This window comes from Enoplosus armatus, chromosome 13 (assembly GCF_043641665.1).
Source record: "Enoplosus armatus isolate fEnoArm2 chromosome 13, fEnoArm2.hap1, whole genome shotgun sequence".
Taxonomy (NCBI): Eukaryota; Metazoa; Chordata; class Actinopteri; order Centrarchiformes; family Enoplosidae; genus Enoplosus; species Enoplosus armatus.
The window spans coordinates 7885836-7901636 of NC_092192.1; positions in this window are offsets into that span (position 1 = coordinate 7885836).

A 15801-nucleotide genomic window follows, 5' to 3' on the forward strand; every position below is an offset into this window, starting at 1 on the left:
GATGTCATCTAAACTGTCACACAAACGCTGATTCCTCAGTTCTTTCACTGGTGGTAAATAAAGGCTAATAATTATTAATGTCGTCAGACAATACTGAGTAATCTCCAACAAATGTATTATCACGAATTGAGCAAGAATTTAAGGAAATGTATTTTTAATGGAGTACGATGAGTTTTTAACATTTTTCATTGGCCCAAAGGCCTTTAAAATCGACAATGTTGCACAAGAGGTTTTTCCTAACGAGTGTGAACACATTACCAAATTTAATACTTAGCATATGGGGGGGGGGGGCAGTAAAACAAAATAATGACAATATTAGTTGTATTTATGAGAGTAGAAAAGCCTAAGAACTTGTGTGAAATAACAGTTAGATGGAATAGCAGCACAACTCAGCTGAATCAGGTTTTTAACAAACATTTAAGTTGCACTACTCAATATTTTTACCCCAACTCCGCCGTCGCCGCCAGCTTTAGCCTCTGTCAGGTCATTGTTATGGTTTCAAGGCCAGAAACTGTTTGGCTCACTTTCACCGCTTTCATCAACCCTGTTTCCAGCAGCAACAGGCAGCTGTTTTAGAGTTAGAGATCATCAAGCAGCTAATGAGCTGCATATGTCCCTCAGGAACTGGTGGAGACCAAAACAGAGCTAACATGAGAGCGAATATTGGACTTCAAGTTGTCAGGTGGCCAGAAGCACAACTCAAAATGAATTCTACATGTCTGACAGATTTGACTAAATAAACAAATAACGCTCAACAAGCTAACAATAAGTTAGTGTTGTGTACAACTTGTTGTGTTGCCCCCAAGAGGCCAAAAAAAACAATAAATGCAGGTTTAAGTTAAGTTTCTAAATAAAAAGCCACATTTATCGTTTAAATACCACACTCCCATTAGTTGCAGGGTTTCGAATCACTACCACAGTTTTGAGCGAGGTCCAGAAGTTTGCTGCAGGCCAATCGAGCAGCAGATGTAGCTCCCGATCGGTAACATCTTTGCTGCATTAACAAAATAACATAGCTTCTTTACCCTGTTTTCCTGCTCGCACAACACTTGGTAGCTTCCCGTCCCCTGCACTGAAAACGGTTAGTTTGTTGAAATGACACAGGCTGGAAACAATGGTGCCACTCACACCGCTGTGCCTGGAGCGCCCCGTGGGGAAGCAAATAGTTGTAGGGAAATCATGAAGCTTAATTTATGTGGTAGCAATATTGCTGAGTCAGAAATGAAAAACAGATGATTTCATAGCATAAAACCACCACAGACCCAAAGCTATCCCATAAGTATGCTGCAGGCTTACATACTTACCATCAGCAAGTTGATGTGATTATAAATAATTGATAGAGAAGAACAATTGATACCTGAGGAAATACTTCTCTTTATCTGAAGAGTATATGACCTCTTCCTCTATTTATTTAATCCAATAAATATCAACCAGTTTAATGTGTTTATACTGAGCAGCTGCTACAAATGAACCCCAGTTGGTGCATTAATACTTGAGCACTGTGACTAAAAAGTTGTATACTCAGGAAATGTCAGACACACAAATGTATTCATTTCACATATCAGTCATTTTCAGACCAAAGTAGTTGCGTCATAATATTAAATATAAGTTTAAGTTTGCCAACCTGGTGAGAAAATTGTTAAAAGCATGAAAATAACCCTTTACACAGTTATCCATCATCAGTCTTGTAATTGAACGGCTACATTTCCTGGCCACACACAGAGACACACATGCACACTGACCAGATGCTAGCAAACAAATAATTAATGTCGTGCTGCAGCGTTACCGTAGTTGTAATAACAAATAGATGTGAATGGATCTTCAAGTACAGTCCATTAATATGCGATACAATCTGACAGGAATAATACATTCACTCACTGTTGAGGCAGTGTGCTGACATGAACCAAGAGAGACCAAGTGCCACTGAGTTAAATGATAATATTTTTTATTTAATTGTGTTTTAGAAAATATTATTACTACATGCTTTGATGCCTGAATGTAAAGTGACTTTTTGCACATGCATGTATCCGTAGTTTAACTGTCAGTAAGAAGTTTTTCTCACTCAGCATGTGACAATTGAAACACTGTCATAACTGCAGCCATAGTATTAACTCACACATGAAGTTGGACGTCACCTGAAACTGCAAAACAATCACAGACGGATGAATTGATGTTCCGCAGTGTTTGGACGGACGAACAGGAACTGGATCTGCACATTAAGTTTGGATAACAGATTCTCCAGGCACGTGCTTGTCATAAAGAAGCATGGATAAGGTGCAGTAGGTGGTATGTGGACACGTGTTCTCAGGACTTTGCATGTGTCTAAAACATGCTATTATGTTGTTTTTTTGCTATGTGTCACATCTCATCAGGGGCCCAGCATTCCTGTTTGGAGATGTGGCAGACCTGTTTACGTTATGTATATATTTAACACTGAAGACATGTTGGTGACACACCAGTGTGACTTAGAATGAGCCACAGTGCAACTATAGAACACGCTTAAACTCCTATATATAGGAATATAATAGGGGATTAGATTGTCCACAGTTGCTCTAAAAAAGAACAAGGCAGTGTTAATTTAATAACCATATAGTGTGTAATCAGCCCTTCTTATTAGCCTAAATATTAGGCCCTATTTACACAAAGTGTCTTGCATTCAGACCTGAATCAATCTGATCTGTATCCTGAATTGTATCCAGATACACTTCAGTCCATAAGTCCATAGACACTTAGACATTTGGTACTGTGTTGGCTCTGTATTCCACCACATTGCTTTTACACTGAAACAGTGACTGAGGTTTAAGAGCTGACTTTCAGCTTTAAGAGTGTTTGAGGGTCTTTACGTCCTTATTGGGGGAACTGTTTTGGACTCGTAGCAGTATGAGACTGTCCTCCCAAGAAGAAAGACAGCATCAGTCGATTAAGCTAATGCCCCGAAACTACATATGTTCACAATTTTGACTCTTTTCCATCTGTAGCAAAGGAGAAAGTAGTGCAGCGTTGCTAAAGAGCCACAAACAAAAAGTCAGACCAAAACGCCGGAGACTGCTGTTCGTTTCTCCTAACCATGCTCTTCCCCTAACCGTAACAAAGTAGTAATTTTATCCCAAACCATGATCTTAAACTTAACCAAATCAAGTCATGTTTGTGTCTGAACATAACCAGACCTTAACCATAGTGTTGTCAGATCATAAAACAGAACAGTGATTTGTAACAGCACAGACAAATGATGCCATCCTGCAGATAGGAGCGTCAGATCAGAAAACGCTTCTGTGTTGGTCTAGAGGGCGTGGACAAACAGTGTATTTTGTACTTTAATTTTGGGGACTTGTTGCTTTTCATACATAGTCTTTAACCCTACCCCAGTACTTACTGACAGTTGTGCAGTGAGACAGTTTGCAGGTCTCATTATGCATTTTAATGTACCTTAAATGCATCTTGCGGCTTGAGCTACTCAGATTTGATTTTATCTGCAGGGAAACTGACTTCTTCCCTGTTTTCTCACGCTTTTCCTCCCTCCTCTCCTTCTCACACACACTCTCTCTTTCTAATCAAGCTCACCAGGATGAATCATCAAACCATTTTTCCACCAAGCCATCTGCTGAAACCTAAACGAGCTATAGATAACTTCCCTCCAGTGTCACAAAAACCCTAATTGACACCAAGCCCCTTCATTATACCAAAGTGAGCCAATCGGATGCTGTTACTAAGGTTTCAACCAGCACAGCTCTGTACTCTCTTGTAAACAATCTATATAACAACAGCAATTGGTTGGGCTACATATCAAGAATGTCTTTTTATAAAGAAATCCAGAAAGGATAGTAACACACAACCTCTCTTTTTCTAGTTTACATGCTGCCATTTTTAGGTACGTTAATCAGTGTAGTTTGTGGTGGAGTTATCTGACTCGATTGGCTAAAAGGAATTGTTTTCGGTCTGAATTTACCAGAACACAGAGCAAGTCAATTCTCCTTAAATAGTCAAAAATATGCAGCACTGTGCAACCGACTGTCCTTCTGAGAAAAAATGCAGCATCAGTCGTTTCAGCAAATGCTCCAAAATGATGTTTAAGTTCAAGTAACAAAGCCCTCCAGTTGCTGTAAGGATTATGAGTCTTGTGTGACGTTGGTAGAGGAACAAAAAAGGAGGCAGTCCGGTGGATAGATGGGTAAAAACATTGGAAAAACAAATGTGGTCATGGTTAAAAGAAATCAACATTGACTGCCAGTATGAAGCCGGAAACAAACAGCAGTCTCCTGTGTTAAAGTCCAAGGTTTTGTTGACAAACAATCAGGTAGTTGTGTCATCAGATCAACTCTGCATTTCATTGTGCTTTTGTACACCGATATCATCTTACAGCAGAGACTGACTGAAGCACTACAGCCTTGTCCTTGTTGTTCTCATACGATATGAAAGTAAGTCTACTCACCTCTTTGAATTATGTTTTTATATTCAGTTTTTATTTGCTCTGAAGTCCGTTTGAAACACCGGGGTTGCAGCTGACAGACTAAAATTGTCATCCACACCATAATACATCTCAGCAACACATTCATTTAATGTAATACTCAAAGTAATTATAGTCAGATCTCCTCATGCCCTAATGATGGGGCAGTGATATTAGAAGCCTTATGCATTCACACAGTGGTGATTTTTTTTGCCAGCTGTCGTTCCTGCATTTGGCAGCTGCAGCTGTGTTGTTTTTAGCCTGGATGATGTGTTTAACTTCTTCGTATTTGTCTAATACTATAGTTTGCTGGTTTGCGGTTGTAAAATATGCTGCTCTGATGCCAGTAGACTTGTCCATGTTTGTGATTGGTCAGATGCTGCCAACACCGCCCCTTTCATGTGAATGCGCTCATGGCTAGATGGAGAAAAAGCTAGATAGTGAAGCCAGATAACGAAAAGATACCCTGGGTATGTTGAACAGGCCTCTGGTCTAAATATAGGATCGGATGTGGACACAACTACCTCATTGTTTGTCAACAAAACATTGGACTTTAACCGCTGTTTGTTTCCTGCTTCCTACTGGCAGTCAATGTTGATTTCTTTTAACCATGACCATATTTGTTCTCTAACCTTAACCATGTGGGTATTACCGTAACCATGGTGATGAAGTTCCCCTAACCTCATGTCATTGTAACCCAAACCTAACCAGGATGTTTTCATGCCTAAATCTAACCAAACCGTAACCATAGCATCGTCACATCATAAAACTGATTTATTTTGCAACTGTGATTTGTGATAAATGATGTCGTCCTGGCGATACGGGCGTCAGATGAGAAAATGCTTCTACGTGTCATTCTACAGGGCATGGACACACAACGTACTTTAACGTTTAAGTTGGAGGACTTGTTGGCCCGAGACGTATCCACACTGATGATAACATTTTACAACTTGTTTTCAGATTTAATGTCCCAGACAAATAATTGATTACAATTGTGCCTCATGAGCTCAAGATGTGACAGAACTGCCTTTGTCTTGCTTTACAGATTAAGATAAGAAACCAATAAATGAATACCAGGAACTGAACCCCTGCTGGTGGAGACAAAGAGAATTGAAGTGAAGGGAAATCATGCTCCAGGCCTCGAGTTTTGGCTCTGGACTCATCTGATTTTGATTCAGATCTAATTGAATCATTACTAGATGCCCTACACCAGATCAGCACTGTAACAATGCACTCTTTGTCCTGATGTGCTGGATGTTTCTGACCTGGGAAAGACACACAAATGTTTCCCACGTGTACACATGCCTGCTGCCGACAACTGAGCTCAGCACATTCACTGCTTTGTTTGTGTTTACAGTTGATGTACGAGTTGAAGGCCATCACTATTCATGCCAGCCACCAGGCTTTCGTCTGTGGCTGCCCATCTGTCGATATCCATATTTGGCAATCCTTCTAATGCTGATACATATACTATACATACACATATAATGTAAATATAACTCACATGTAACATGATTTAAATGTATTAAACAATCTACAGCAAAAACATGAATAAATTACTTCTAATCAATGGCCCAACTATGTAATAAACAAACATGTGTCATCACAACATTACAATGTATGTTTTGTTTCATGCATTTTAATTCACAAGCCACAGGTTTAAACCAAACCAAAGAGGAACTTATAGGAAAGCAAATCCTGGGCTGTTTTGATACAATATTTATCAAACAAATCATGCAGATGTAGCAGACATGCTAGCAGATGTGGAAAGTATTAGTGTAAGTGTAATTGCTCAAGTACTCTACACTGTGGTACTTTACTTGAATATTTAAATTTTGTGCAGCTTTATAATTTTACTCCCCTGAATCAAATACAACATTATGAATTAATCAGTGCTGCTAACTTGTTCTTTTGTCACTTACCCCTAGTGGTATCGAGCAATGCAGATACCATAGTTAAGGTTTTATTTGTCCAGTTTTCAGGATAGAAGTCTCTAAAATTTCCACCTCCACCCAAATACAATACTGATAATCCACAGGTTTCATTGGGACTGCGTCTTTGGTAGAAAATAGTTCCAATGAAAAGTGTCCACAGCATTTTAAAATGTTGTGAGAACCACAAATGCAATTCCATTCACATGCAGTGAAAGCCGTGGAAGCCGACATCACTTAGACATATCTCAAAACCTGGGCCAATAAACCAAACCACATGGCTTGATACCACTAGGGGTAAGTAAAAAAAACTATGTTATTTGTTTATTTTTGGTGAGCTTAAGCATTGAATGCAAGATACTTACTTGCGTTTGTATTTGCTACTTTCACTTCTTCCACCACTGCATGCTGAAGTGGTGTCATTGCGTGAGGTATTTTATAATAGTTGTGTGTTCGCAATCCTTGGTAGTAAATGGGTCTTAAGGGATTTAACAAGCCCAATGCTCTGTGATCCCTCTGTCAGTTAATTGTGGTAACTTATTGGAAACTTCTTTGTTGGTTATGGGGATGTTATAAAGCTCACTCTGTAGCTATACTGCCTGTAAAACTGCTAGGCTTGTAACATGGAGAGTGAATTCTAAATAAGTACACAGTGTTGTGCAGTGTTCACCTCTAAATAAAGGCAATAAACAAAAGGAGTAGGGTTTGTTTCTACTGTGTACAGCACATTTTCTCAAATTCAAGTCAGTGTTTCACTTTGCCTTGCTTCAAAGGATGAGCACAAACCACCAAACATCACTAAAAGGGGAAGTCCCTGATAGGTGAGTCCATCAGACTTCATTTCAGCCATACAAGGCAATCATGAATGCACTGCTGAACAGAGAGCTGAGACAAAAAGGGATTCATATCAAAATATAAAGTGAAAGCAGTTGTATTACCAGGTAAGCCTAGTTCAGACTCAAAAGAGGGGCAGAATGAATATTAGACAGACAGCTGCAGAGAAATTGCATTGACTACAATAATAAGCTCCTCAAATTGGAAGATTGTGCCAGAAGTCGGCTGAAGCCAGCTGAATTGGACCAATTAAGGCTGAAAGTATGTCCACGCTAAATTAGTAATCGCATCTTTTTCTCTCCGTTTCAGCCCTGATTGCTGGTTAACGTGTGTAGTGTTTATGGGCCGCGAATTATTTCAAACAGTTGTCTGACAGAAACAGGAAAACACATAGATGAGAACAACTTCAATCTCAAATTAGAAAATACAAACTCTATTGTGAAGTGATGTTTAGCTGGACTAAATTGTAGCTTGGTCTCCTGTCAGGCAGCAATCATGATTCATGGATCATGTTTTCTTTTTTGGTTTGTTTGTTTATTTACTTTTGTTTTTCCCCTTCCATTTTCTCCATTTGTTTCTTATTTCCTAACACTATTTATTCCCTTTGATTATGTTGGATTCTTTTTTTCCCATTTCCTCTTTTCTTGGTATTTCCTCATTCATTTGGATAATGCAATGTTCAAAGGCACTGATGAGGCAGACCCCAGAGTAGCGCCACCTGAAGCCACGATCTCTGTCATTGGAGACTTGTTGGTGGTATCTATGTGTGCTTTATTTGTTTAAGATATGGGAATTCATATTAAGGCTGTTTTAGTAGTTCTGATTAGCACTTGGGCTAGCTTTGAGCCAGTGTGTTCTGGCATATCATTCATCTAGAGTGTGACATGAGTCCGGCTACCTGAGACTTCAAAAAATCCTGCATCTTTTAAAGTAATTGGAGCCAAGTTTCCTCTTTAATTCACATTTCATGACCAGCAAGTTTGATGTTTTTGATGTTTATAGTTTGGCGGCCCACTCAGCAAACTGAGTGCTTTCTCTCAATTTAACTGCCGGGAGAGTCTGATTTCAAAACGATGCTGGTGCAGCTCAACCACCTGTAGACGCATGACCGCCCACAACACACAGGCAAATGCACACACATACACACGCCTGCACTTCAAATACACTCCTAATACAATGCATCAGCATCAATGGTTTTATTGGACAGGTCTGCCAGACCAACCAGACCAGGACGGAGGAGCAAGACTTTCACAGGGACAGGTCTGCTGCGGCCTCAATGTGAGGGCAAGACCAGTGTCCATGCGCACACGCACACACACATGCACACACACACACACACACACACACACACACACACACACACAATGACAAAGTTCCTATGCACCTTCAAGACAACATCATAATGGTTTTGGTTGTGTCAGGGTGATTTTCATGGCTGAAAACCAACCAACTTCATCCTGACAACACATTCATATTAAAGCAATGTATATTTATTTTTGGATACAACAAATTCCTGAGAAATTTCTGTTTTTGTAGTTGTGGGTGGTAGTTATGTGTGTCTCCGTCTGTGTTTTATGCAGTCTGAAGCTGAACTCTGGCTTAACCTTTTTTGGGCCTGTTGTGGAAACCAGACTAAAGTTCGAGTGCTTCCCACAAGACTCCTAAATCATTCTGATTTTAACATACGTGCAGTCACTAGTACATTTAGCAGGGGAAGTGTGCACTTGGTAAGATCACAGTGTTCCTGTATGAGGAGCACTGGAACGTGGGATGAATTACAGCTACTGGTCAGCAGCTGCTGTTAAACACCACCGTCACCACACTCACACACACACACACGCACACACACACACTAACAAGGAGAGAACACACACGGACAAGCAGACCAATTAAAACACTCTGGGAGTCCTTGTTTAGATAGAGTTTAAAGGTTTTGGCCTCCCGTTAAAAACAACCCAAGAAAGCATTTGTGAGGTTTTCAAAGATGCAAGTTGAAACTAAAAAGGTTTATATAAACATGATTCCATAAACAATTCTATTTTTTTCTTTTTCTATTCCCTAACCTTCCTATTGCCACCCTCTGTTTCTCCCTTCATCCTTTCTAAATACGTTGGTCCAGCCCTGTACAGGAATGTCAAACAGCACTTGTGAGAAAGAAACATAAAAGGGACTAACAAAAAGTACACACACACACACACACACACACACACACACGTTCACCCTCACCTACTCACACAAACTTCTACAGCCACCCACTCACACTCTCAGGAAATTACCCGGTGTCTGGCTTTTGTTTCATTTCATTTCTTGAGAGCTTGTTTACCTGCCTCCTCCTCTTTTCACCAAAAGCATTAGCTGAACTAAGCCAGGCCACAATTAACCCCTCCAGCGGCTTCACCAACAATGGGAAGTGGAATCATTGGTTTCATTGGTTGTTTTTCTTCAAAAACAAAATCCCTGTTTAGTTCATTTGCAGGAAAGGCAAATTATTTCTGCCATCATTTGGCATCTCTTCCTTATTTCCACTCCTTAGTTTTGAAGAAATTAGACCACTTTTTGTGATTTACTGTTTTCAGAGGAGCATGGTGTCCTCGTGTCATCACTACAAGAACATAAACACATACAAACATCTTAAATTGTCCACTTTTATCCTTTTGTTCAATAGCACTACTCCAACTATTGTTCAACTGCTCCAAAATGTGTTTAGGTATAAATCTGTTTTGGAAATGAATTGTCTCTAACTTTCTTTTCATCATGCAGAAAACATTTGCAATTATTGTGTGATGAATTCAATTAAAGCAACCAAGGTCTTTAACACAAAACCATCCAAATACAATGAAAAACAGATTGGCTTCATCCCCTTATCTTTTCACTAATGCCAGCTGTGAGTAAAGGAGAGAGTGAGTGTGTGTGTGGTTTACATGTCTGCAGGATGTGTGTTTGTGTGTGTATTGCTTGGATTAGGGCAGCTGAACATTTCTGAGGCATCCCTGAAGAATGCTCTTAGAACCTGTTTACAGCCTCTCGGGGGCTTCAGGGACTTCAGTGGCTTTAGGAGGACTAAGAGAGGGATAGTTTAACCTTCTTTGCATGATGACTTCCAGACTATCGCGTGTTGCTTCTCTTTTATGCTTCATACCCATGTCAGGGTCCATCATCGAGTTTATCCCTCTGCGAAACAAACTTTTTACGGCACAGATTTGGGGTTTGACTGATTTATATCTCAGAGAACTGAGGCGTTCATACCAATTTTATTGATATTTGCTTCCATGGTGGATCAAGAAAACAGAGCATCCACGCTGGATTTAAGAGAAGTCAATGGAAATTTGATGGAGTTCAAAGTTAAGGAGGCAAAACAAGAAATAAGGATTTGAATTTTATGAGCAACTGAAAGACAGCAGAAATTCAGATATAAATATCAAGAGTGTCCAATGTCAGAAAAAACTACAACATTCACCTTTCTCAACTTCAGCTGGTTGTTTTCTGATCTAAAATTCAAGTCGAGTCTGAGGATAAGCAACCCAGCGTGAATGGAATAGATGAGACCGCGGTGCTATCAAGTTAATTCAGTCACTGGTTAAATTTCACAATTAGGTATTTCAGTTGCTTTTAAAATCTTAATTATTACGGCTTTTTTCCCTTCCATAAAGAGAGTGCAGGATTTGTTTCCTTTCAACTGAACAGGTCAGCATTTTGTCAGTCATGGTCAGGAGCTAAAATGGGTCAGCTGAGTTTGGGTTTTGTGGTGGATCCCCACCTGCCAAGAGTAACAACATGTTTTCATTACACCGGCTCCCAGTAGAGACCGAACTTCTCAAATTTAGGTCAACTCCAGTCAAGTCAAATTTATTTCCAAAGGACTTTCTTTTTTTTTTTTACAAAATAGGTTAATCGCAAAAGTGCTTCACAACAGCAAGGGACAGAAATAACCCTAAAAAACAAAAGGCCCACACAGACTGAATATATTTAGGGAAACCTCTCAGTAGCTGAACTTCAACAATCGGGCCACTGTGGGCCCATTACAGTCCCTGACCAGGCTGCTGCTGAGATGTAATCATGTAATTGAATCTCCACTCCCTCCACCTTGAAGACCTAATTGGATTACAGGTGCACTAACGTTTGCCATTCAGGGGGTTATTTTTTCATATTTAGCTTCTGCTGATGTCAGTGACATCATGTCTGGTCTGGATGTGTTTTAAATCTTTGCTTGAAAAAAAAAAAAAAAACTTCCACAGATAAACATTATTATATTTTCAGTTTTGTTTTGAAAGGGTTCAGATCTACAGAAGTAGGTAGATGGAAAGTACCTAGAATATAACAAACTGAATATTCGTTGTCATATCTGATTGGCACGTTTCCATGTGTTTTATTTCTCTTTCTTTTTCTGCCTCCGTCCATGTCCTTCTCCCAGGAATCGGCCTCACTTCCTTTAACAGGCTGTGGTTTTGAGATGCATGCGGCTTTTGGCCTTAAGCGATCAAGTGTGATTCAGTGTGAAATGGAAGGAAGACCTGGGGACCTGCCCTCCCTCTCCCTCCCTCCCTCTCCCTCCCTCTCTCTCTCTCTCTCTGTGAGTCTAAGCTCCTCTTTGAAAGGTTGCCATCCTCCCTCGGCTCCTTGATTGCTTCAGCACATGTCTGAGGGAGTGTATTTTTCTATGCCTCCCCGTGCTGTTACCAGTCAACCACCCTTTCCAAATGAGAACAAAGTGCTCTGGATGTCAATGTAATTTGACAGCAAGCAGCAGTACTACAAATCCAAGGTCATGAAAAAAGTGTGTTTTTTGTGGATTTGGTGGGCTCATAATTTACACAGCAAAGAGGATTTGACCTCCTTCCTGACTGGGGAACCTTTTGATTGCCAAGCTGTCAGTCAGGTTTAGTTGTGTAGCTCGAAATCCCAGAGATGGTCTCATAGGATGTCATAGTTTTCACATTATTAAAGAAAAGATGGCAAACAAAAAGTACATGTAGAAAATAACATGAACATTAATATCGCATGAGGCAACAGGCAAACAGGCAGCAATGCCAACTGGGCCATGGAGCACCATCCATCCCTCGCTACCAGGAGAAGAGGGAAAGTAAAGGACTCAGCCAGCCAGCGCTTTTCTAATCTGCCTTTCTCATTCGCATATTTTATTGCTGTGGGAACTACCGAAACAGCAGACAGGAGGGAGGTTTCCAGTCCTTGTGCGGTCCACAACCACCACGGCCCTCTCTGGACCAGGAGTAGCTCTCTCTGGAGACACAACCTCCAGGGTCGTGTTTGTAAAGGTTCTCGTGCTCGCTCGATCTTCCCCCCGGAGCGACAACTGCCTTGTTTGTGTTATAAACCAACTTGGGGCCGGTTCTCGGAGAAGAGGGTGTGTTGGTTTCAGGCTCTTTTAGATCATAATACATGATGTATAGGTGGAGGTGACCTTGTCAGTGATCCTGGACAGAAACCTCTGACTTAAGTACTTCAGGTGAAAATGAAGTCTCAAGGCTAAAGTCGCTGATGTCATCTATTCTACACTTTGAGGCAGCAACAAACAATTATTTTTCATTACTTTTTAATCTAATGATGAATTTTGTGATTCATTGATTCATTGTTTGGCCTATAACATGTCAAAAAAATAGTGAAAAACATCAAAAATATGCTTCTATTGTGACCTGCTTAAAAAAACAAATGAGGTTAACAAATTCTAAGTTTTAAAGATGTTCAAAGATATATTCATTTTTACTTTTATGCATCTCTAAACCTTTAAAATGTGTTGTAGTATACAAACTAAATGTCTTCATGTGCATCATCAAGGGAGGACATGTTTTAAGAGTTTCTTTAAGACAAAGCTTGAACTGGCGGGTCAGGGCCGAGCCTCACCCGGTGTGTCCTTCCTCCTGTATTTCACAACCACAATAGGCTGCGACCTGTTTGTGTATCTGCTCGAGCTGCCTGGTCTTTCACTAGAAAGTGCTGTGTCAATATTGGTGAAGCCGTAACTCACTGATACGATGAATGCTCAGATAATGCTTCAGTGACAGGAGCCTGTAGTCAGATGAGGTGTGTGCAAACAGATGCACTTCCGCACAATCACTCACAAACACACGTGTACTTACATGCTCCTACGCACAATAAAAGAAGGTGAAAGGCTGAAATGGAAAGAAACAGACAAGGAGGACATTATACTATTCATTATTTAATTACACACTTTTCCACGCCATTCCCGGCTTTTCACGGTGGTTCCCAACTTTTGTAGGCAATTCCCAGAGTTTATTTCGGGTATTATTTCTGATTTATTGCCAGTTTTTCATGGTCATTCAAAACCTTTAGGGATATTTGCCAGATTATTGCCAGATTTTCTGTGTTCAGACCTTTCAGTGTTACTCCAGACTCTTCTGGCTTAATCCATGAGGTTTCATTTTCTCAGCAATTATTATCATTCTTTAATTGATCATTAGCAGAGGTTTGAAGCTGCTTGTGGTTTTGATTTGTGTCACTCTGGTGGTTAGCACAGTCCATAGACATGCAACCTCCACACAGAAAGATGGAGGTTTGTGGCTCTAAATTGCCTGTAGCTGCGAATGTGAGAGTGAATGGCTGTCTGACTGCATGTGTCAGCCCTGTAATAGACTGTCCAGGGTGTAACTCTCGCCCAGATGAGCCTCCTGCGACCCTGAACATGATAAGTGGGTATAGAATATGCATGGATTCACATGCCGCCTGTTAAGTTGTCAATAACACACCAATCAAGCTAACTTAGCACAATACATTCCTGTGATTTCTAAAAGTATCTGGTGTCAAATGCCACCCATTTGGGGGCCCAACCTCCCTAAAACGAATGTGAAGGATTACTTCTAAATAGCATTTGACATCAGCGTGGTGTGAACAACACTTTGTCTTTTCTGTCCCGAGGGGGCTCATTTTGTCTGTGCTGACAGACAGCTCATGTAACCCAATCCTCAGGTACTGCAGCCGGCCCTGAGTCATTACTCGACTCTGGAGTTACACACACAGACCACAAGAAAACATGCCATGTGTGCTTCACAAAAATCTTAATGTGTTATTTGAATCCACTAACAGTTTAAGGCCATCTTATGTTGGAACAAAAAGCTGTGTCTTTACCTGATAGAAGAGGAATACTCATGAGAGCACAGCAGACTGCATGATCCCTCCTTTGTGCTTTTAATGTCTTTTTTCTGCCTCATTACCTGGTTGGAGTCACCGGACCAGACACACACACTGGAGTGTTTTCTCTGTGTCTTACTGTGTTGTTTAAACTCCTACCAGGGTTGAATAAATGGCACACGGGCTGGAGTCACTGTCAAGCCCCTGAGTTCAGCTGATGAGGTTTGATTAAAGTGGCTGAAACCCCAAACCTGCTCCGTGTGTGTTCGCTTTCATTCACTCACACACACACACACACACACACACACACACACACACACACACACACACACACACACACACACACACAGTACGCCGGAGAGAAGACACACATACACATGTACTACACTGTCTCGTGTGTGTGTGTCCTCTCCAAATCATCTCTGCAAAACAAGGGAGCATCTCTGACCTCGTGACCTTTCCGAAGCACGACTTACCAGCCCGAGCCAAGCACAGGATGAGGCTTAACATGGGGGAGCACTAGAAACATCTGGAAAACCTTAACCACAACTAAATGAATGGGTGGATGCAGATGTTTGGTTTTCTAGTAGTCATTTTGTCATTATGTGACACTTACAAAATGTGATGCTGTTGATTCCAAACAGAGCCAGAAAACATACTTTGTGCACTGACGTCACATTCACAGAACAATGTCTCCGACACTATACAACAAAGATGGATGACACATTCGCCAACCTTGTTTTACTATTTGTTTTCTACTCTCTGATTGGTTTCTGTGTGTCAGGATGTGTGACATGCCACACATTCAGTTCTCTACGTGTAATTACTAAATCACTGTTTCACAGCTCAGGTGTGGAAATTACCTGATGGTTGGCGTGTTATTCCCCGAGCATGACAGCAGGGCAAGCAAAAATACCTTTGTGTTTAGCTAAGAACAGAGACGCCCTGTTGTGTCAACAAGGCCAGATTTATGATAGGATTCTTTATTCTGCATTGTTGTGGTACTTGTGGGAAAGGTGGCTTGCTATAAATGCTACAAACAAACAGATTAGTTGTTTCATCTGTATTTTATTATAAAATGTAACATGATAACATTCAACGTACTATAAATCGTCACAGTGTGAAATGAGTAGTGGGCAAAGAGTGACACCTGTTGACCAAAGCATAAACAGCATGAAAACAGTTTGTGTGTCACTCTATTACATCTTGTAAGCAGGGGGGGGGGGGGTCCCAAACTTTCTGGATTGTGACTCTCCCCTCGTCACAGGTTGCACATGTTATCTACTGGTTTCAAACAGTTAATGAGTGATTCTTCCTGCTCAGATTGTTTGATTTTAATTATTTTTAGATGCCCAAAGAAGTAAAATTATCTGGTAATTCACAAGAAAAAGAGAGTGTGAAGAAGTAAACACAGGTTAATGCTGCAGAAATATGTTTTTTCCGCTCATCTATTCTGCTTATCATCTTGCGACCCTCAGATCGACCCCT